Genomic DNA, 25,693 nt, shown 5'->3' with positions numbered 1-25,693 from the left:
ATATTTGGTTATATTTTGCGTATCGTCTGCTAAAAAGGTCGCATCACTCCTCAAGGAAGCTCGTGACCTTCCTTGAGATAAGGGAGCCAATAAGATTCCTTGTTCGGTCAAGGAAAGTTTATGAAACGTGGAACGAGGAACAAGGAATCCTTATTCCTCAAGGACAGACTATGAATATGGGTATAAATCTTTTTCTTGTCAGATTTGTCAATAAATGCTAGAATACGCAATTTTCCATAAGAATTAATAATAATTTTAAACTTAAATTATTTCCAAAACGTTAAAAGAATTATGCTCAGGTTTTCATGCTTTTATCAATGTTTCGATACATGACACATACATTACTCATATTGAACGACGACGGTCTGCGTAGTGTAAAGAGAAGATATTTAAAGACTGTTTAAATAATATATTTTTATTAAGATTATAATTGCTATCGAATAATAAAAAAGAAATACTAGAAGCATTTTTTTTTTTTTTTTTTTTTTTATGTATGACAGAAACCAAAGTTCTTCGGACCGATAAGTATGTAAAATATAATAATACAGGATGTATAATAATAAAAAGAGTATCATGTTTTCGAATTGTTAAATTGCTGAATTTTGCGCGAGGATTTTACATTATCATACGAAAACGATCGAACGAACAAGAAGAAAAAAGCGCGTGTCCTCCGCAACGATTCGCCCGATCGACGCTTTCTCGCGAATTATCCGTGACCAGATTCGGCCAACGTGTAACCGCGAAGGACGCGAAAACCGGAAATACCTGATGTCACCTATAACATTACGACGGGGCGCACCCACGACGCGCAATTCTGCGGCACGAGAAAAAGAGAAAAAGGAAACGATCGTTCGCGAAGGCGCGGAATAACGCGACGAGATTTTGACGACGTGTCGTATTTCAGGGGGTTCTGTAACGCGAGATACCCGGTTTCATAGTCAGTATTGGGAAGAAATTATATGTTGCAGAAAGTTGAAACATCTTTCGAATTTCAAAGAGAAAAAATCGAGTATTTCTCTCAGTTTTTTTGCGGGTAAAAATGTTTTATTTCATCTCGATATAAAAAGAAATGAATCGATAACAAATATTTACACGATTAAAACTATATACATATATATAATTTATTATTACTATACATATATATATATATATATAATTGTTATACAGGGTGTCCCATTTTAAAGGACCCACTCAAATATCTCAGAAACACTGCGTTAAATCGAAAAATGTTTCAAACAAAAGTTGTGTTGCTTCAAGGGGGCCATAAGACGGTGACAATGATTTGACCTTGGAAAATCATTTGAAGGTTATGTAAAGGTCAACTTTAAAATCTTAAATAGAAACCCCCATTTTTTATTTAGTATTCTTGTAGCTGACATGGAGAGCTTTCCAAAACACTATAATAAAGTATTTTTTTATTAAATACTTTTTGAGTTATTTTATATTTTAATCTGACATATTTTGATATAAAAAATAAAATATCTCGTAAAATATTTAGTTTTTGATAATCTTACCGTAATACTTCTATGTACAGAATAATGAGACAAATCAATTAGTATAAAAAAAAATTGTTTTTAAGAAAATTATTTACAATGTATTTTTTTAAACAATTATTTGTTTTTTTTAGCACTAATTAATTTGTCTTATTATTCTGATTATTCTCTTATTATTCTCTTGTTTTATTATTCTTATTGTACATAGAAGTATTACGGTAAAATGATCGAAAACTGAATATTTTACGAAATATTTTATTTTTTATATCAAAATATGTCAGATTATATATAAAATATAAAATAACTCAAAAAGTACTTAATGAAAAAATACTTTATTATAGTGTTTTGGAAAGCTCTCGATGTCAGCTACAAGAATACTAAATAAAAATTGGGGGTTTCTATTTAAGATTTTAAAGTTGACCTTCACATGACCTTCAAATGATTTTCCAAGGTCAAATCATTGTGACCATCTTATGGCCCCCTTGAAGCCACACAACTTTTGTTTAAAACATTTTTCGATTTAACGCAGTCTTTGTGAGATATTTGAATAGGTCCTTTAAAATGGGACATCCTGTATGTATGCGTATCTTTAAAATTCTTACATATATGTACTACTTTGATTATTTAATTTTAAAATAAAAAATACGTGTGTGAAGTTTGCATCTCAAGTGTTAGCATCTCACAAATAAACTTCATATTAATTAGCATCCAGCATAGTTCCATAGTTCTTGATAGGTTTTAACAATAGTTCCGTCTAATTTACTATTAAAATCGTATTTTTAAGAAATGAGATGCTAACTTCCGGTAACATCTGATAGCATCTCATCGTATTTCGAATATTTGATCATGGGGGAGTAGGATTCCGTGGAGTTTTACAGCCTAGACACATTCTGTCAATAGTTCTGACGATTAAATTCTGTAGAAAGTAATTTATCGTCACAAAACCCATCTAATCCGCGCTACTGGCACCTTACTTTCAAAAATCGGAAGTTTTATTAACAGTTCTATTTGCATCCCGAAGAGTTCTATCGATAAGTATTAAGGCCCGAAGCTGTAAAACCAAAAATGAACAAGTTCTGGCCACTTGGGCCCGGTGCTAAATTTTTTAAGAGCGTACGACTAAAAGTGGCCAGAACTTTTTCATTTTTGGTTTTACAGCTTCGGGCCTTAATACTTATCGATAGAACTCTTCGGGATGCAAATAGAACTGTTAATAAAACTTCCGATTTTTGAAAGTAAGGTGCCAGTAGCGCGGATTAGATGGGTTTTGTGACGATAAATTACTTTCTACAGAATTTAATCGTCAGAACTATTGACAGAATGTGTCTAGGCTGTAAAACTCCACGGAATCCTACTCCCCCATGATCAAATATTCGAAATACGATGAGATGCTATCAGATGTTACCGGAAGTTAGCATCTCATTTCTTAAAAATACGATTTTAATAGTAAATTAGACGGAACTATTGTTAAAACCTATCAAGAACTATGGAACTATGCTGGATGCTAGTTAATATGAAGTTTATTTGTGAGATGCTAACACTTGAGATGCAAACTTCACACACGTATAAAAAATTATCTTTTATTATGGCATAATACGCGATCAAATATATACAAGTTATTCCGCAGTTTCAATGGAACATTGAACTTTGAATGCCGAGCAGCTTTGTGAATATTTTATCGAGAAACCATCGGCGAAGCGATAAATTATTAAGGTCGACTTCCGACGTTTAGGACGAAGCATAGGGTGGCGGTAACTGGAGCAGGACTTCCGCGCTGGAAATCAAAATCGACGGGCAGACCTATTTTTCTTATTTACGTTGCACATATTGCTTAACGCATGTGTGCACATCAGAGTTAAAGAACGCACATAGTAAATTTCTGTAATATTTTGCGTCATTCAAATTAAATAAATGTAATTATAAAAGCGTTCACAAAAGTGTTTAAAGGAACTAGGCAATAGTATTTGTCGGAAATGAAGTCTCTTGTCGAGAATTTATTAAAAAAAAAAAAAAAACTAAGAATTGTTCTTTAACAAAATATTTATTAGAATCATAGAGAAATTTTTTCTTAGTTGGGAATATGCATTAAAAATAGCGCTGCAGATGGCCGATCAAAAATGATTTTTAATTAAGTTTTGCGGTGAGAATCAAAGAATTTTTTTTTTTTTTAAGTTCGTCAAAAAACAAATCTGTTTAACTTTTTCACAAAGACTCAAGTTCGCGCGAACTTTTTCGAAACTTAGTCTGAAATTATACATATTGTAAACATGCCAAATTTCTTTTCAAATCGATACGAGCTTCTGTATTTGAGTGGTCGCCGCGAAATTTATTTAAAAATCCTTTTCGATCGACCATTTGCAGCGCCATTTTTAATGCATATTCTGAACCAAAAAAATTTTCTTTTATAACTTATAATTCTAATAAACATTTTGTTCAAGGACAATTCTCGATTTTAATTCATTTTTTTTTTTTGTGATAAATCCCCCACCCCCCTCCCCCAAAAACTTCATTTTTGACAAATACTAGTCCCCTTATAAGAAATTATCGCGAATCGCGGTATTTCGCATCTTCATTTTGACAGTGTGTGTAAAAAAAAAAAGAGGGGGGGGGGGATCATTCAAGCTTCGAATGCATGGATAGGAGATGCAACGCCGGTATAGCAATCGCTCTTGGTCGAGAGAATCTCGTCGCGGCGGTGGCAGCGAATTTCACGGTTAATCGAACCGTTTTCCTTCCACAGCTCGCACCGGCGTGGTCTCTCCTTTCGATTTCGGGCGCACGTGTGAACGGCGACGCCCGGAACAATGTACGATTCATTTCACGGCTCGTTAGAGAACCGCGCGAGCGCGGGCTCTACGGCTGGCCGAGCGTGCCGGAAGAGAGAGCTCACAAAAATGCCGCCCTCTAGAAGAGGAGAGCTTGTCGTGGTGCCTCCTGCACGATCGTCAAGCGTTTTACGTCTCCAAAGTACGAGTTTCCCCCCTCCCCCCTCCCCCCGGGACGATTTACGATTTACTGACCGGAGTCGTCGAAACGACGAATCGTAGTCTGATTCGTGTGCCGAAAATACAATATTGTCCGTCCATTAGAATTTTGATGAACAAAGATTAACGAACTCTCTGAAGCTGGAGTGGCGCATCGATCAATCGTAGGCGAGCTACCGCAAACAGGCGGCAGCAATTATACGCCTTCGTTTACCGTGACTCGTCGTCGGTGAGGTATGCGATTGGGGTGCTTTGTGTTGAACGACAACGTCAAACGCGCGCGCGAGGGTGCGACGCGTTCTTTGGGGGGGGGGGGGGGGCGCGGTTTTACCTCTCTCCTTCTCGTGTATATTTATTTCATCGGGATCTTTTGCGGCGTGCCGACCCTCGCTCGTGTTTGACGACCCTTCAACAGATGAGCGCCTCCGGCTGCTCCAATGGCAGCTCCGACTGTTCTCTTTTTCTTTCCCTCTCCCTCTCCTTGTTTTTTTTTTTCGACGACTAGTCGCGCGTACTTCCCCCTTTTATCTAAGTACACACGATGATAGGTGCGGGACGCGTTCTCTCTCTCTCTCTCTCTCTCAAATGAGCATCGGTAATCCGCTGTGAGATTCGCCCGGTGCAACGGGCTCTCCTGCATTTTCGCGCGCGAATTCGCGCCACGTCGATCGCGATCGACATTTAATAATTTAATTAATCGGCATCAACAAACACCGATATTCCCGGCTCAACAAGCGGTGTAGATTGTACGTTGCATATTATTATTGTACCGCCTTGTGCCCTATTGATTGACAATGATAAATGACAATGACTAAATATTTTACGAGATATTTAATTTTTTATATCAAAATATGTCAGATTAAAATATAAAATAACTCAAAAAGTACTTAATGAAAAAATACTTTATTATAGTGTTTTGGAAAGCTCTCGATGTCAGCTACAAGAATACTAAATAAAAATTGGGGGTTTCTATTTAAGATTTTAAAGTTGACCTTCACATGACCTTCAAATGATTTTCCCAGGTCAAATCATTGTCACCGTCTTATGGCCCCCTTGAAGCCACACAACTTTTGTTTGAAATATTTTTCGATTTAACGCAGTGTTTCTGAGATATTTGAGTGGGTCCTTTAAAATGGGACACCCTGTATATCCCGCTTTATATGCCCCTTTCACGTCACGCGAGAAACTCCAGAACAAATGTAATTTCGCAATAAATTGAAAATTTTTCATATCCTTGTAGAAAAATATTTTCAATATAGAAGGGAAATATGTTCCAGGGTTAAATTCGAGAAAGAACTTTTTTTAAGGGTGTTTCGATTGTGTAACAGCAACAACAACAAAAAAACTGTTAAAATTAGAAAAAACGAAAACATATTTTCTTACGTTTACATTGTTTTGAAAAATTAAATAAATAAATCCGGATTATAAAAAGAGTTAAAGTATCACAAAATATGGTAATATGGTTTTTAACATTTTCGGAAAAGAAAATAGTTATGATTAAGATTTTTCTTCATTTATGACAAAAATTTTTGATCGTGAATATTCCCTGAAATCAACTGCGAGAAACAAACAAACAAACAAACAAAAAAAAACCGAATAATTTGCAGAAAGAAAGAGAGAGAGAGATAATGTTTTTCTACAATTTTTAGTAAATAACTTTTAAACGAGTAAGTGGATCTAAATCAAGTTTTGCACAAATATTTATTAGAGTTTTCTTAATGTAAAAATTTTTATTTCACTGGCAATGTTTTTTCCATGTCAAATTTCTCAAGTGCTACAGAAATTCCATAAGAATCAACATTAACTTTAAACCTAAATAATTTCCAAATCGTTAATAGAAGTGCTCAGATTTTGCACAGATACTAAAAAGAGATAGTAGAACGGTCTACGAAATTTTCATGCTTCTGTCAATATTTTGACACATGACACATATGTCCTATTAAAATTCTAAGTGATAAAAAGTTTTTTAATCTATATTTTTGTACTTTGATAAATTATTAATTTGAGAAAGAGATGAAGCAATTTTTAAAAAAATGTATACATATCTTTTTCTATTATTAAAGTTGTAGTATTACAACTTAATTATCAAAAATTTAATTATCAATCTTCGATAATTATCAGATAGTTCTATTAGATTTTAGCGTTACGATTTAGGTACGATTTGTGGATTTATCTACCTCTTTTATTCTTATCTTTTTTTAACATCCTGGTTTATTATTGGATAGGAATCCAACGAAAGGATCCTGATGCTCCATCCTAGGTATCAGTCCTACTTTTATCCCGCTACTGCGTTGCGATGAGACAAAAATAGAAAGAAAATGTTCCTTACCATGCTTCGAGATACATCGGTGAGTTCTTCGTCGAAAATCTATTGTCGCGGAACTGTTCGTTTTACCTTGAAAAGACGCGATATTACTCGTAGCCAGAAGGAAAAGCAATCGACGGACTATATCCTTCTGTCTTCCTTCCTCTCGTCAGCCCTTTGTCGTGTCCTCGTCTGGTCAAACCGGACGCTAGTCAATGGACGAAATCGTTTTCACCGTCGATCGACTATCAACGAGAACTTTGTCGAGAAAAACGTTTCCGAAAAAAACTATTCTTAAGCTCGATTCCCGAATTCAATTTCAGCCGCAGACGTATAAATGGATATTTGTGATTTATTATATTTAAATAAAAGCCGTGAAAAATCCTACGACGCGCTTTGATAAATTTCAGCACTTATTTAAGAAAATGAAATATTTATTTATATATTTAAATGCTAAGTAACTGTGCGAGCTGCATTGGGTGAATTTGAGGCACGCGAATTTTCAGCTTCATCAATACACGCATCATGTATTTGTCAATTTTTTTTTTTTCCTATCACAAGATACTAAAATATAACATCTGAAAATCCTATCGGATGATACATTCGCTTTCGATTTATTTCTCCGATTTATGTATCGGGAAATGCCACCCACTGACGACTTCCAAGTCTATTATAAGAAATATGAAGAAATAATCGCACGAAATTCGATCTGTCGACCCGGAGATAAAAGAACCGACACCGCTCGGTAAGATAAAAGAACCGCTGATGAAAACGTCTTCTATTTCGTATATTGTTGCGCAATAAAAGACGTAGAATTATTTGAACAACCGTATTTGTGATCCATCGCGAGATCGTTTGTTTTTTCGTTTTTTACCGTGTACCACCAGCTGCGTGCGTTCAATACTCCTACTGTACTTTGTACCTCCTGAATCACCTGTTCGACTTTGTTTAGCAAACAAAGTTGAAAAGTGGAATTCGTGAAGCCAAATATTTTGCTCGAAAACCGCGTTATATACAGGGTGTCCCATTTTAAAGGACCCGCTCAAATATCTCAGAAACACTGGGTTAAATCGAAAAATGTTTCAAACAAAAGTTGTGTGGCTTCAAGGGGGCCATAAGACGGTGACAATGATTTGATCTTGGAAAATTATTTGAAGGTCATGTGAAGGTCAACTTTAAAATCTTAAATGAAAACCCCCATTTTTTATTTAGTATTCTTGTAGCTGACATCGAGAGCTTTCCAAAACATTATAATAAAGTATTTTTTCTCTCATTAAGTACTTTTTGAGTTATTTTATATTTTAATCTGACATATTTTGATATAAAAAATAAAATATCTCGTAAAATATTTAGTTTTTGATAATCTTACCGTAGTACTTTTATGTACAGAATAATGAGACAAATCAATTAGTATATAAAAAAAAATTGTTTTTAAGAAAATTATTTACAATGTATTTTTTTAAACAATTATTTGTTTTTTTTTGGCACTAATTAATTTGTCTTATTATTCTATACATAGAAGTATTACGGTAAAATTATCGAAAATTGAATATTTTACGAAATATTTTATTTTTTATACCAAAATATGTCAGATTATAAAATATAAAATAACTCAAAAAGTACTTGATGAAAAAATACTTTATTATAGTGCTTTGGAAAGCTCTCGATGTCAGCTACAAGAATGCTAAATAAAAAGTGGGAGTTTCCATTTAAGATTATAAAGTTGATCTTCGCATGACCTTCAAATGATTTTCCAAGGTCAAATCACTGTCACCGTCTTATGGCCCCCTTGAAGCCACACAACTTTTGTTTGAAACATTTTTCGATTTAACGCAGTGTTTCTGAGATATTTGAGTGGGTCCTTTAAAATGGGACACCCTGTATATAATCATCCATCAAATATCATTCATTTCATTTGCTCGTTTCAATAGCTGATGAATTAATTTCTTATATCGATCGATATTCGAAACTATCTCCCATTTGCACCAAATACACGAATACTAATTGAGAGGACTTTGATCTCTCTCTCTCTCTCTCTTGGGATGTAATCTTGTGAGGTCATATCTGCAATTACATTTCATAAAAATTGTCACCTGTATCGCCTTCGTGGCGCAATCGGCTAACGCTGCTAATCAAAAAATTAATGATTCCATATTTTTTTTCGTATGTATTGTCAAGTATGCCAAAAAGTAAATCGCCCAACGTGGGGCTCGAACCCACGACCCTGAGATTAAGAGTCTCATGCTCTACCGACTGAGCTAGCCGGGCTGTTACACGCGGTCAATCTTGGCTGAAATAAAATTATTTTTGAGTATATTCGATACGAAGTTAATAAAACATATTTGTATATATATGGATATGTAACGCGCGAATTTTTGCATTAGAAAAATATTAATTATTTATCTTTCATAATTTCAGGGAGAGAGAAGATTGCCATATCATTTCGTAGTGCAAATAAAACAGTGCTTTCATTCAAATATATGCACAATTATCAAGTTAGCATATTTTGCGACGTATGTACTTTGCTTCATTACTTAAATACACACACATATATACAGGATGGCCCCGAACATTCCAGCCAGACTTTGAGTTCTTACAGGAAATTTAATTCGGAACGAAAAATTGCCTATAAACACAGGTCGAAAAATGCTTCCTTAAAAAGTTTTTTCGCTCAAAAACCACTGATACAAAGGAAGAGCGAAAAGTGAAAAGAAAATAAAATAAAAGGAAAATGAAACTTAATCAATTTCTTGAAAAAAACGATAAAAATAAAAAATAAACATCTTTTTCATTTATGAAAATAAAATTAATTTTTTTAAACTAAAATAGCACGTAATAGTACAAAGATGTGAAAAAACTAACTTTTCTCAAAATGTCCCTCCCTAATTCCAATACACTTTCGGCATCGAATAATGACCGATCTAGTCGCTTTACGGATTTCCTCCTGATTCAACTTTAATCGATCCAACGATAAATAACAAACGCACTTTTTCTACATTTGAAACTGGTTATATGAAAATCTATGGAACGTACAACAATCATTTTGATCTCATTTGAAAGATAATTTAATTATTTACAACTTTTGTTTCGGTACTTTTTGTTAAAAGACGCACATTTTCCACGATATTTGAAAAAATGTGTAAAATAATCACGATTTCACAGGTTTTTCTGCGATAACTTCTTAAGAAAGCATTTTTCGATCCATGTTTATAAGAAATTTTTTCTTCAAATTTAAATTTCCTATATAAGATCTCAAAGTCTGGCTGGAACGTTCGAGGCCACCCTGTATATGTACATCTTACACTCGAAAATTGTATGCTTAATTAAAAGATCGTGTTAAGTAGCCGCATAAAACTTTGCGAAATAAAGAGTGCCACGATTGGATATGAACGCAGGTTTATAATAGCAGGTTCATAGTAAATTTTTCCTTGTCGCGTGACATAATACGATATACATTGAAAAAATGCCTCATAAAACCCTAAGTGGACTATGTAAGCGAGACCTCCACATAATTAATGCCACGAGTGTGCAGCAAAATTACCGATCGTAGCACGGTTTCACCACCTTGTGTATACGGTGTTCTCGAAATATGTTTGACGATAATTTTATGAAGGATTGCGCTTTTTTTTTTTTTTTTTTTTTTTTTCCCCTTGTAATCTCAGTACGAAATTATTTAATATCTCTATTTGTATCAACACGTTTCTAATAATTAATTAATCTATAACTGAGACCTAAACTAGATATTTATAAATATTATTAAATCAATCGAATTAAAAAAATTAATTAAATATTTATTATTTTTTTCTATCGTTTGGAAAATAAAAATTTTTATCTAAAATCAATTGTCCAACAAATCCTATATTTAATATAAACTAACTACGCATTTCTCGATACACCCTATACGCCAACGATAGTACGGGTGAATACGTAAATCGTATCTATCGCGCAAATTGCTATCTAGTTCTCCTTTTAAGCACTCAAGCGGCATTTAAAAAGCGCCCCATCGCCGGCGCTTTCTATCGGAAACGCGTGAGTTTACATTAAGCCGCCATGAATGCGAGCCATAGTAAATCTCTAAAGCGACAGTAAGCATCCCGCGAGTCTATTGTGTGTACCGGGAATAATCGATCCGTGCACCACCATAATTTCTCCTCGCCCCGTCCCTCCCCCTATCCCGCCCTCAGACGTCTTTTTGGCACGCGCCGCTTTTAGGGCCCCCCCTCCCCTCCTCTCGCCGGTATCTCATGGGGCTTTCTAGCCTAGAGTTACCGCGCTATGCCGTGGAATAAACACCGATTCGAGAAAACCGCCACGTCACACGCCACGTTTTCTAAACCGTAGTAAACCATGGGAAGAGGGGGGAGGGGGGAGGGCGCGCGTCTGTCGCATTATCGATTGTTGTGCGCGAGCGTCAAGAGAGAGCCGCGGCGCGCGCCGTTTGAACTTTCTTACGGCCGGAGGGGGAGGGGGGGGAGGGGGATTTTTATGTAATTCGTACAAATCAAAAAAGATTCGTTGCGGAGAGATCTTTTTCTTCGTAATCGGAAAAATTGCTCATTGTTCATTTCTCGCGCGAGAGATATCCTGAAATATTTATTTAGTTTTAACGTCAAATGATTCGATAAGTGTTCGCGACAGCTTTTGCGAGGAAAAAAATCTCGATAGCGACGATCATTTATCGCGATTTTGCGATAACATCAAAGAACTTCAATTCAAAAATGCTTAGGATAAGGCAGATACAAGAATAAGTTCTCCCCTCCCGACGGGAGGAGGAGGAGAGGGCGGGGGCGGGGGGGGGGGGGGGAATCGAACCCCGGTATCCCGCGTGACAGGCGGGGATTACTAACTATATTACTATAGTATCGAGGATTTCTCTTGAGCGAGGATTTCCCACTAACTGTACCAAAAGGACATACATAATCTCGTAAGAATTATAACGTAAAATTATTTTATAATTAATTTGTGAAGCTTTAAAAAGAGAGAAGCGATGCATAAATAAAATAGCGTTAGAGATATTAATATTACATGAGGAAGCATTGATAAACAAAATACTCTAAAAACCTAGATTTAATTTTAACAATAGATCCTTTAATTTATTTAAAATCAATTTCTTTTTTCTTTGCACATGCGTTTATCATTCACGATTTGTGTTTCCCGTATTTCGAGTTCGGAAGCGAACAAGTTGATTTGTTTCATAGAGGTAAACGCAAAAAAAAAAAAAAAATACGTAGCCTAATATTATCCATTTATAATTATATTAAATGCAAGATCCCGCCCCCCCCCCCCCCTATGCAAAATCGTAGAATAAAAAAGAAATCGACGAGGATGGGATTCGAACCCACGCGTGCAGAGCACATTGGATTAGCAGTCCAACGCCTTAACCACTCGGCCACCTCGTCTACACGTGCATTTTTGTTTCAATTTACAGGTGATAATTCATCCCGAATATCTATTCTTTATTTAAATATTTCTCAAGTAATACATTAATAAAAAGAGCTAAAATATATATTTTCGTAAATATATATTTTTGAGGTCACTTACAATATTAAAATATCACTTTTAATAATGACAAATATTATTTATCGCATTTTGTATAGAATATGTATATAAAATATTTTTATATAATTTTATCGTGTGTGAAATTATTATAAAATAATTATTATATTAAATTTTATCATTCTAAATAATTCAAAAAAAAAAAAAAAAAAAAAATTAATTATTTCCTAAAGAAAAGAAAAAATCTTTTGTTTGTCAAAAAATAGATATGTTATTAATGTGCTATTATGAAAAAGATTTAATAAATGATTTTTATTACACAGTATTACACAATAATTTCACGCAATTTCTCTAATTATACAAAATTGTGTGTATCAAGTTAAATTATACGTTTGTCACATGTCGGCAATCTTTAATTACGCTTAGCGCTGGCACGTATTTCATCGCCATAAGTTACCGCTTGCTTATCTGAGATCTAATTGGCGAATGAAGGATAAACGATGCTTCGCTCTTTCTGAAAGAGCGTATCGATAAATTGAAAGAAACAATTATGTGTAATGCGCGGCCTCGTGTAACAAGTCACTTAACCATATGATTACCGGTTGGCCGAATGATGGCCGCGATTAAGCCGAAACTTTTATTACGAAAGTTTTTGACCGATTTCAGGCGGATAAACACGTGTCGACGTAAAATTGCCGCCTCCGCGGCGATAAATTTGTCGTTGCGATAAATCTTAAACAATACGGGTAACGGGTGGCAGATTCCATTTGAAAAACTTGGGAATCTTGTAAGAAATTTATAAAGTCCTAACTATTTTTTTTTTTTTTTTTTTTTTTTTTTTAGTAGAATTTAATTTGTTAAGGTTCAATGTTTTTATTTGTACCGTAAACGGTGAGATTGTTACTTTGAAATATACATATGGTAAGTGTACAATTTTTTCTCCGCACACGTATTTCTACGTACAAAGAAAATATTTTATATTAGTATAAAAATAATATGTCATAAAAAAGTCCTTAAAGGACGATTTTAAACATCTTACGTAATATTGTTATAATAATGTATCCTGATCTCAGAAATTTTTAATCAAATAATAATTATTTTAAGAAAATAGAAAATGTGAGTCCCTTATATGTTCTTGTACAAATATTACTTTTTTATATAATATACAGGGTGTAACAGAGCGCTCGTATCAGCAGTTATTTGAGGAAACGACGCATTATCGTGAAAAATATTTCAAAATGTCAGATTAAAATATAAAATAACTCAAAAAGTATTTAATAAAAAATTACTTTATTATAGTGTTTTGGAAAGCTCGCGAGGTAAGCTACAAGAATATGTGATGAAAAATAGGGGGTTCCGTTGAAAAAGATTGAAAGTGATTTTTACATGACCTTGAATAGCGCCATTCAACGTCATACTAATATTATTATTTATATAACACGCCACTTAGAGCTCTACAATTTTTGTATGAAACATTTTTCACGAAAATGCGTTGTTTCCTCAAAAAACTGCCGATACGGACGCTCTGTTACACCCTGTATATGTAAGTGTTAAATAAATAGAAATAAATTTATATGTGATAAATATTAGATTGTACGAATCGCTCGTTTATTGTTGAAATTCGACAAAAAGTTCGTGATTAAATTTGATTGAGACACGATTGGACACATGTGCGTGAAAACGAAAGCATCGAGGAGACTACCGTTTCCAATCAATTAATGTCGGTATAATCGTCTTGTCTATGAAATTCACGAGGGTACACGAGGGGAAGTCGTTCTCGGCATCCCTAATTGTATCAGTGTCAGTGCGTTCGCTGTTGGATTGAATTGTGATTAGTTCGAGTTTATAAATCAATCGTGTATCGCTTGTCATCGTTGAAGTTCACGATACGATCGAATCTGCATTCCCGATGAGAAACAATGCAAAATTTTGAGAAAACATCAGATAGAGCAAATGAGATTCGCTTGGATTTCCCATTTAAAATCGCGCTTTTAAAAAACAGTTACACTTTTCATCTGAATATTTCTATAGATTTCCCGATCGGGATCCGTGATTCTCTTGTTGCGTGAGAAATCGCCGAAACTTTATATGCAAAACAATAACTAATCACGAAGCGGCGTACATCGGGAAATCCGTCTCTCGTCATCTCGTTTGCCGTTGCCGCAATCGAGACGAGCCATCCTAACAAATTCCGGGACGAACGCGTCGGGTATTTATTCGTCGAAGCGTGCACGTGTGATGAGACTTGACAGCAGCGTCGACGCGATTAAAGCCGTGAAACGCAGGGATGGGACATATACATATTACCCGCGGGACGTCTCGCGCGCGGAGAGAGAGAGAGAGAGAGAGAGAGAGAGAGAGAGAGAGAGCGCAGATGCGTTTCTCTAATTCTACATCGCGCAAGATGCCATGAATAATGCAGCTGCGTATTATCGCGACGAAAAGGTGCCTCTCGCGCGAAAGCCGCGAACTGTCACTTACTGTCAAACGTCAATGCAAACACGCCTAAATGACCGCACACGTGTGTGCTCGGCGCGTAAAACGCAGGGTCGAACGTGCACGAAACGCTAGTGAAAACGATCGTCTCGAATCCCAATTTTACGTCCCCTTTTTTTTCCATCAAAATTATTCATCTTTTCGTCGAAAATGAATCGTATCGCAATCAATGGACCGATCGATTCAAATTAATTCCGATAGCTTGAAACGACAGATGCTTTTTCGTCACAGCAGTCGAGCAACGAGACGTTTGATGAATTTGGACTGAATATTTGATGAATATCCCGCGCTCGAGAATATTATATTCCGATCTTTAACGAGGCATAATCGACTCGTTCTCTCATTTGCTCCTTAAGATTAATCGACATCATTTAAAAAATTCGCGTTCGCATCGACAAGTTAATCGAGTCTGTTCAATCTCGACTTTACATCCAAATTTAATCTGTTCGCAAAAATGGCAAGTGTCTGACAAATAAATAAAATAAAAAATAATAATAATAATAATTATTATTATTATTATTATTAATAACATTTAATATCCTTATCTGTGCGACGCCTTTCTAGTACTCTAGCACTTTTAAAATGTACGGTTTAAAATTCTCTATAAGATAGCAATATATATATATATATATATATATACATGTTTCCTCGCATTGTAAAAGCATGATATATCCAATAACGTCTGTCACATCTCATCCTTTAATAGCGTGATACTCGTGCTATCGAAAACGCTCGCGCCGGCACGGCCGTCTCGTCTCGGCGTAATCCGAGAGCGATGGTATCGCGATAATTGCCCGATGCTCGAATAAACAGATTCGCGCCGTGAATGCCTTATAAGGCACAGGGCTTTTAAATATACGGGGCTGCGTTATATATGCATAAGTCAAGCGAGATATCTGCGGTCGATCGAAACCCTCGCGCGCGATTGGTCAATCGCGTCGTGAAATTAACCGGCTCCGAGATACACGTTCAACGTGTCTCTCGGTTTCGATGTTACGTAATCGAAACGACAGAGAGATACCGGATAAAATTTTACCCGCGAGATTCATTCTCTCGCGTCGCGCTGTCAAAAGAGACGTCGCACGTGCGCTGTCAAAAGAGACGTCACACGTGCGCTCGAAACTTGAACATTGTCCGTGCCATTGATCATCGACGACGCAGCAGATCGGAATGTTTGCTCATTTATCTCGTGTTAATAAACAGAGAGAAGACACTGTGCGCTACAATTTATTCCAGACGCAATAAAGATAAACGCAATCTTTTCGATTAGAAAATCATTTCATTGATTATAACTAACTTACGCTAGTACTTGAGACATTTCGTCAGCGTGATAATTTTTCATTCATTTTTTCACGTCAAATAAATTATTTGAGATCTTGACAACATATATCGCCCACTTTACGACAAATATAGACGGATACTTGAAAGATTTATGAAATTCGCGTTAAGGATCAACAAGTATAAATATTTATATGATGCTAACCTGTCAGTTGATAAAATTCTGGTAAAATTCTCTTCTATTATTTTATCGTCTCATCATAATATTATTATATTATATTCTATACCAATATGTTATCAAGACATATTTTGCCGCGATGAATTCTAGTTTGTACTTCCTGCAAGATCACGATATATGTTTGCGATCAATGATTTCTCTGTGCGCGAACGGTTCGGTTCATATTCATCCGATTATAATACATAGTCAAACTATTTTACATTGGAAATCGCAGACGCTTCGTGTCCATTTACGTTGTCCGTCCGAATAGCGTAGGAGAGAATTATTTCCATGTATGCGCAGCGAATGCACATCTCCATGAAAATTCGCCCATTTCTACAAAGCTGTAAATTCTATAGTCCGTAAAGAGCGAACGCGCCCGAACAAACGACTCGGAATTTATCTCGGAATACCAACGATTTACGCGCGAATATCTCGCCGTGGATTCGATTTCCTCTCGCGTTTTTTCCTCTCGTCGATTCCTCCTGAGAAATTTTTGAAAGCTGACTTAGGCGAGGAATATCAAACGTGAGAATTCCGCGCGAATAACTCATGAACAAACAAGTAACATACTTTTCAATTAATCTCGAGCAAATTTCACTTTCACAGTAATTTGATTCGAGAACTAATTACGCGAGCATCAACGAGAATTTACTGCTAAAGATGAAACAAATAACGATTTCGAGTAATTTTTGCAAAAATAGCATATAACAAATCAAAGAATATGATATTAAGGATGTTTTGGCTGCCTAATAATAATAAAAAAATTGTCAAATATTAAAAAAAAAAACATATTTCTTATATATTATATTGTTTGAAAAATGAAATAAATAAATCCGGATTATAAAAAGAATTAAAATATCACAAAATAATATGATCTTTGGCGTTTTGACAATTTTTTTTTTATACTAATTGATTTGTCTTATTATTCTGTACATAGAAGTATTACGGTAAAATTATCGAAAACTGAATATTTTACAAAATATTTTATTTTTTATAAAATATTTTATTTTTTAAAAATATATCAGATTAAAGTATAAAATAACTCAAAAAGTACTTAATGAAAAAAATACTTTATTATAGTGTTTTGGAAAACTCTCGAGATAAGCTACAAGAATATTAAATAAAAAATGGGGGTTTCCATTTAAGATTTTAAAGTTGACCTTCACATGACCTTCAAATGATTTTCCAAGGTCAAATCATTGTCACCATCTTATGGCCCCCTTGAAGCCACACAACTTTTGTTTGAAACATTTTTCTCTTCCGGGCTTGGTTTTTGAGATATTCGACTGGATGGATTAAAATGGGCCACCCAGTATATGAAAATTTTTATTTCGTGGGCAATGTTTTTTCCTTGTCAAATTTGTCAATAAGTGCTGCAATATTTGTGTTAAGCGAATCAATAGTAACTTTAAACTTAATTAATATCCAAACCGTTATATTCAGAAAAAAAATAGTAGAACAGTCTACGAAATTTTCATACTCTTGTCAATATTTTGACATATGATACATATGATACATCCTTAAAAATATCTTGCAATTATGCCATATATCGCACGCGTATCTGCGTCATACACACGATTCTGCGATTTCCAACAATGAAGGTATTCCTCTTTAGTTCAAGTTTCATCCTCGACCGCACGCCAACAATACCGACTTTTCCGCAATTTAGCAATTCGTCGACGAATCTAATCGAGGTTTCGCGTGGGATGTCGCGATGACGATCGCCCCCTCCTCCTGCCTACTTCGTTATTATATCGTGGGGCGAACAATGCGCGATTATTATTATTCTCTCCTTGTATTACCATACGATCGTTAATGTTAATGAACCCCACTATTGAGATGACACTAATTGCGTACTATCGTGACAGCGTTTGGGACGGATGCGGGGATAAAAATCATCGCAAACGAGACATTAGTGCCTCGCGACGTGATTAAAATTCGAATTTTATTTTATTAATTAACAAGCATGCCCCGGAATCAATTCCATCAGCCACTTTCCAATCTTAATACCGCGAGCCAACTGCGTCATAAATCTATCCTGCGGCGAAAGATGTATATTTTCGCGATCACCGAGCTATCTATAAATCCGACATCTGATATCTAAATTATCTCGAATCGTAATTACCGGTCACCTTGTACCGGTCGATGTGGAATATTATCGATGATATTGGAAATCATATACATGAAGAAATCACGCTTGCAACTAATGAGAGTGAAAGCAGAGATCTTATAGATTTTAAAATATATTTTATCCGGTGAAGAGCCAGTCACGTGTAATTTTGTGTCAAATTATCTCTTGAATTAATGATTACTTTGAAAGTCTAACTCAAAGTTCTAACGATACCTAAGACACCTGCGCTTGCGACAGCGGAGAGAGAGACGGGCGTACCTTGATAAGGATACTTTCACTATTAGGTCGCAACGTGCACCGTGCGAATCAGCGAGTGCACTCTCGAGGACACCAAAGTTTCGTACGTCGTAGGATCACTGGCGCCAACAACGGCCGGCGTCTCCGTTCAATAAGGTCAACCGCGATATTATACCTTGATTAATGCTCCGCTCAATACCGAGGAATGCGAAGCTAGATCATACGGATTGCTCAGTATCTATCCTATCCATTATGACAAAAACACGTGTATCGTTTATTCGCCTCTGGATACGTCGAATAAGTTACTCTCGAACATTGTGCAAGAATCATATTATGGATTCTATCTTATTGTTAGAAATGAAGATAATTATGCAGAAAAAGGGAGCCACTCCTGATTTCGATCAAGGTCATCATCCTCAATAATGTTGCGAAGATTTTAGTTGCTTTTATTAAAAATTTATTAGCAAAAGAAGTATAAAGAATAATATGTAATTCTATGACACCCTATATAGATTATATGTTTTCTGTTAAAAATAATGACAATTACATATCCTATAACTAAAAATATAAATAAATAAATAAAATGAGATAAATAAAAAAGTTCAGTACCTCGTGTTTTTTTTTTATTATTATTATTATTATTATTATTATTATTATTATATTATATATGTGTGTGTGTGTGTATATAGGAATATGTATAATAAAGTAAAAGCGCAGGCGAGACAGAGACACTCGAAAAAATTCTAACTTGACCCAAACCGATTTTTGATTAAATTAAAATTAGGTTTGGGTTATAGATGAGAATTTTTCGGGATGAGGGTGCAGCGGGAGGGGCTGCGCTCCTTTCGTTTATATAATAAATAAATGAATCTGCTAAGGTACATTCTATTAAATGTACATAGTGTCGGAAAAATAAAATCTTCACGTTACTTCAGGATGATGTGTGACCTTGAATAACATATTTCAAAATTATCAAATTCGGGAGTGCTTCCCCTTTTCTGCATTATTACCGTAATGAATTCTGGAGAAAGAAATTATTTAAAATCTCAGAGAATTTTGAAAATATCAAAAATTATTCAATCTCGAAGAATTTTGAAGATATCATTAGTTTAAAAAAAAAAAAAAAAAAAAAAAAATCAAAATTTATTAAATTATCATTTTTATAATTTCCAAAAAATAACTATAGAAAAAATCTACATAAAAGTGGATTATAATTTAAATCTAAAAGGTTACGTTTTTGATTCGTCGCCAGTTATAAAATACACCCGTCGTAACGTTATAAATTACCACGATACATGTAGACGCATTAAAATATATATAATGTCGCATAAATTACGTCGCTAAATGTACGCGCGCAGGAGAATGCTAAAACGTACCTACAACAAAGTGATTAAGAGAGAGAGAGAGAGAGAGAGAGAAGAAAAGGGAGGAGAGAGAATGGCGAAATTCAAGTGACAAAGTAGGCGTCATAACTGTCGACCTTGCCTCTCGCCACGGCGCCTAAAAGCAGATTAAATCGTCGAAAGTGCACTTACATAAGTTCCCGCTTGCATTCGAGCAACGGATGGGAGTCGTCGCGAACGCACAGCGGGACATTTCGCGAAACGGTGACGAAAGTAACGGAATTTTGCGTGCACGTGTTCGTAAATTAAAGTTCGCGATTCGAGACTTTAATCTTGATTGATCGAGACACAAACCGAGCTCTCGAAGACACGCTAAAGAAGAGAAAAAAAAAAAGGGGGAGTTAAATATGAAGTGTCAAATCGACGACGAGAAAAAGAATGGGAGAAAGAGAGAAAGAGAGAGAGAGAGAGAGAGGCTGCTCTTGATTCAATCTTTATTTTCGCCCAGGATATGTCAAACACACGATTGAGTATCGAAAATGAAGATTTTTGAAAATATGATAGGCAAATTTTTTGAGAAATAAGTAAAAGATATATCGTGAAGAAATGCGTCACGTTGGCGTTATTAAATTACACGAATTTTGCGTAGCACGAATGAATAATATTCTCGACTTATCCTTAATTTAGATACATTTTAAAAATATACATTTCCATTAGTATAAATATCATTTGAAACACAAAATCCTATATAAAGTAAGGCGCGAAATGCGCGATTATATGGTACGTAAAAAAATAAAAGTTCTCACTGTTTCAAGAACCAGCATCTTTCAATTCAATTTTTCAGATAAGATCGTCGAGAAGACTTTAATAGCACGTCGAGATATATATACAGGGTGTCCCATTTTAAAGGGCCCACTCAAATATCTCAGAAACACTGCGTTAAATCGAAAAATGTTTCAAACAAAAGTTGTGTGGCTTCAAGGGGGCCATAAGACGGTGACAATGATTTGACCTTGGAAAATCATTCGAAGGTCATGCGAAGGTCAACTTTAAAATCTTAAATGGAAACCCCCATTTTTTATTTAGTATTCTTGTAGCTGACATCGAGAGCTTTCCAAAACACTATAATAAAGTATTTTTTCATTAAGTACTTTTTGAGTTATTTTACACTTTAATCTGACATATTTTGATATAAAAAATAAAATATTTCGTAAAATATTCAGTTTTCGATAATTTTACCGTAATACTTCTATGTACAGTTTTTATTTACGTACCGATGCAAATGACGCGAATGGCGCCGGCGCAGTTACATCGTACGGTTTATTTTAACGCTGCAACATGCATTCGAGTTTCAACAAGCCGGTTCCGAATCATCGATAAATCCGGCGTAAAACCGCGAAAGCGGGTTTAACGCGTAAATCTCGCGCGTGCGCCTTTTCTTTTACGTCCTTTTATTATCGATTAATTATTAGTCATAATAACCGACGGCGAGAAAGCCGTTTGACAAAAATACGCACTGTAAACATATATGTACGATATTAATTTGAGAGCTGGATTTCGCATCGCCGTCGCTAATTACGACAATCTCGTCGCGAAATTCAAGCGAGATATACAGGGTGTTGAAGAAAAGGATGAAATATTTTAAGGAGATTTATACCTGTATTCATAGTCCTTCCTTATTTTAAGGACGGAGGAAGTCTCCATGAAGGATTCCTTGAATCTGCAAGGCCACCTTGTTTCATAGATGGACCTCGAGTCTCCCTTTCGGAAGGAAGGAATATTTTAGGGATTTTTAGCGACCGACTGGAGGCAGCACCGTTTTATGCTGCCTGCAACTAATTTCATATAATACATATGAAAACTTTTTCGTATCTTCGAAAAATTCCACGGGATTTTCCCAATCGCGAATGTATCTTTTCGGAATCCGCCACAGAATCCGATTCTCTGGATTTTCGTCTTCAAATCCATCGTCAGAATCATTTAAAAATTCATTGTCCATTATCCCTTTTTCCTTTATACACTTTCAGTTTGAGAGCGCGACAACAAATAACCACAAAACCACAAATGTAACGAAACTAACTTTTGGAGAAACTTATATTTGGTTATATTCTGCGTATCGTCTGCTAAAAAGGTCGCATCACTCCTCAAGGAAGCTCGTGACCTTCCTTGAGATAAGGGAGCCAATAAGATTCCTTGTTCGGTCAAGGAAAGTTTATGAAACGTGGAACGAGGAACAAGGAATCTTTATTCCTCAAGGACGGACTATGAATATGGGTATTAGTATGCTCGAAAATAAGTTAAGAAGTCTCAACGAACATGGGTCCGCTAATGAATCGTTTTTGAGATATTTGCAATATTTCATATAATTTAACTTACCCATAACTAATTTTATGAATTCTACGAAATATTCTGAAAATACTAAACTCACTGAATTCTCTGATTCTGAAGAGCCTACTAATTTAGCCATAATTAATTTACATAATTCCTATTTAATTTATTAATTAAATAGATATTTCTATTTAATTTTATTTTTACTTGCATAGACATGGAATTGATCATTTTGAGCATCTTCCCTAATAAGATAAGGTTAAACCCCAGCTGTTATTCTTCTTTGCATAAATTATAATAAAAATAAAATATTAAAAGAAAAATTATAAAAATATCAAAAACAAAAAACATAAAAATATCTCAAAAACGGCTCATTTGCAGACACATGCTTATTAAACTTTTCCGACTTGTATCGAACATATTAAATCCTCTTAAAATGTTTTACCCTTTTTTAAACATCCCGTATACCGTCAACAGAGTCTTAATTACGCTCGATCAATGGCGTATATAATCGCGTATTATTATCGTCGTAAAGTCACGCAAGTAATTGCAATTGTCAAGTACGAATATTTTCGAAAACCTTGAGCATTCGGATTGAGCGCGTTCGATATCGACAACTTTTGACCGATAAAGCCTTGAATCTACAGTATATGGGGTGTCTTAAAATCCACGATCTTGATCGTAACGAGAGATTCGTCGACGAATTTGAAAAAAAAAAAAAAAAAAATGTCTTTCCCCTCGAAATATAATTTTCATAGAGGGGATTTTTTTTTTTTTTTTTCAAAGTTATTATTTTGGTTACGCTGACATGTACGATATGAAATGTAATAGAAATGTTCTCAGTTGCTGCAACCGGTTCTAGGATTTTTTAAATTTCGAAGAAGCAAGAAATATATCGCCGCTCAACACTTGATCAAACACCGATCAGTGAAATCGTCCGATAACACACTTACCACAGAGTGCGGTGAACCACGACTAGTCGCCTTAAATAATGACACGAGTAACCGTGCATGATTTAAAAAAAAAAAAAAAAAAAAAACACGCGCGACAGGACGAGAAATCCAACCTTCTTATCGCGCGATCGCGGAGTTTCTCGTTTTGCGCGATTGGCGGACACGAGAGCTGATGAAGTTTCGCAGAAAATTGATTACAGATTACTTATGCATAAAGTCATATCCCCTATCTATCCTCTATATCCATACGAGGATATGTCTATTCAACGTTACACACGCGATAATATTTAAGTTACGGGATAGGTTATAAATTTTTCTAAACCAAGCTTTGAAAATATTTAGGCTTATTCGTCTAGTTTGACATCGCAGTCGAATTTTATTTATCTTCCAATCTTAATGTATATGATAATCCTAATGATAATCAGGGTTGGAAACGTTACTCTATAAAAGTAACGCGTTACCCTTATTTTTTTGTAAAAAATAACTCGTTACCGTTACTTGAAAAAAGTAACGTTTCGTTACTTTTTCGTTGTTTTTTTTTTTTTTTTGTAATGCTAAAATAAGCTATTGGATTATAAAATTATTTAATAATCAATATTAAATGTAATAATCTATATTACAATTAAAAACTCTAAATTAGTCTCTATATAGCAAGCGTTTTTTTTATATTAAACTTATTTAATGATTCTAATTTCTCATGTTAATATCTTTACTTTTTAATACACTTATCTTTATAGGATTGTAATTTACAAATTTAATTTCTTATAGGATCCTCGAGTTTCATCGACCTGATCACCGGAACACCCTGTATAAATCCATTCAAAACACTCACCAATCGTTGTATATCGCTTCCACTCCTCCCTTTGTCTGGTCGCTGCTGGCTGTTCCTTCGCGCCATCCAAAATGATCATCCACGTGGACACGCTGCGATTACTCTTGCGATCTCTCTCTCTCACACACACACACACACAATACTGAGTAATTCGTCCACAACGATCGCCCGTTACTTCGTACGGCACTCCCGGACATTTTACAAACACGCACTTGGACTCGCGAGAATAAATGACACGAGATACACACGCGCGGGTTTATCAAGATCGTTCATCGGTAGAAAATCCGGTTGCCGAAAATGGCGAAGCACACTAGAATATCGCAAGAGTGATCACTCGCGTCACGATGAAAATTCGTCACTCTCAAATCCCACGACGATCCTCTTCATATCTAAACTGATATTTAAAATTCGTGTAAGAATTTTGGCGCCGTAATATCTCGCCAGTGACGTCACGTATAGCGTGTGACATCCGCGCGATCAGTATTTAGTACGCCGATTACGAAGTTCCATCGATCTCGCGCGATCTGATTTTTTTTTCATTATCGAACGATCGCCCCCGTTACTCGATACGACACTCCCGATCCTCGTTAGCGCGCAAAATTCACCCCGTCCACGTGTAAAGGACGCGAAAAATCACAGAGCTGTCACAGAGCTCGTTCACGACCCGAGAAGTAATATGATAGAGCTGAAGATGCCCGCGAATAATCTCCGATCACCTGACCTCTGCAGCGCCCTCTCGTCGACCTTAACAAACTACGAAGGCGAAAAATTCAACTATACATTTTATTAAATTATACGTATTTGGAGAGAATAAATACGCGGTACTATATATGCGCTTGTATTATCTGTATCTATGTGAAAGCGTAGAAAGCTTCGCACAATTTCTTTAGTAATTTAATTATCGAATAAAACAACGCGATTTAATGTACGTATATAATGTAACGCTTTTGTGGAAAAATAGAAAGTATTGTGTTTTCACACAATCATATAAAACGCATAAGAGTATTCTTTCTATTTTTATTATATATATATATATATATATATATATATATATATATATATATATATAATGAAATTGAAACGCGAGTCTAATTAATAATACGATGAGAGATTCGACGACGAAACGATGTTACCGCGACGCTAGGCTCGGTTAGACTGACGTGAAATTAGGCTACTAGTATTACTCTATATGCGTGTATGTATATGTGTGTACGCGTGACGAGGTCGCGGCTTCCAAGAATTGTCATGTAACATAAGACGCGCTCGCCTCGAGCGTTTGTTTACATCGACAAATTCCGAAGACGTCTTTTTTTTCGGTGTATGTGTGTCTCTCGCGACTGTCTCATTATCTTTTCTCATCTGTTATTTTTACTTTTTTTATACGCGCTCACGAGATAAGACACAACGCGAATCAAATGTATAATATAAATGAATAAGGATAGAAGGCAATATCTCGTCTTGAGGGGAAAAAGATTAAAGGATTCGCTTGCATTCGTTATCGAGAAAATATATATTACATATTATGATTGGTTTTATGATTAATCCAAGAATTATAGGAATCGAAGTTACATTGCGTGCGTTATTTTTTCCGTGTGTG

General features: G+C 35.3%; 1 protein-coding gene and 2 non-coding genes across 3 annotated transcripts in view; all 3 read right to left on the bottom strand.

Moving 5' to 3' along the window:
* Positions 1-25,048, bottom strand: part of LOC138933338 (rho GTPase-activating protein gacZ) — a 95,808-nt gene extending 70,760 nt beyond the window's left edge. Inside the window, exon 1 of the mRNA XM_070295959.1 lies at positions 24,097-25,048. The gene's annotated coding sequence lies outside the window, so the exon portion shown is untranslated. The remainder of the gene's footprint in view (positions 1-24,096) is intronic.
* Trnak-cuu (transfer RNA lysine (anticodon CUU)) lies at positions 8,978-9,050 on the bottom strand. Its single transcript has one exon. It is a non-coding gene; the product is annotated as a tRNA-Lys (tRNA).
* Positions 12,100-12,181, bottom strand: Trnas-gcu (transfer RNA serine (anticodon GCU)). Its single transcript has one exon. It is a non-coding gene; the product is annotated as a tRNA-Ser (tRNA).
* Positions 25,049-25,693: the final 645 nt, after the last annotated feature.

The sequence above is a fragment of the Polyergus mexicanus genome, unplaced genomic scaffold (genome assembly GCF_030449975.1).
Source record: "Polyergus mexicanus isolate NDT 795.1 unplaced genomic scaffold, iyPolMexi1.0 SCAF_1, whole genome shotgun sequence".
NCBI classification, from domain to species: domain Eukaryota; kingdom Metazoa; phylum Arthropoda; class Insecta; order Hymenoptera; family Formicidae; genus Polyergus; species Polyergus mexicanus.
The sequence above is the reverse complement of the archived record's forward strand: the minus strand, read 5'-3'. Positions and strand labels throughout refer to the sequence as shown.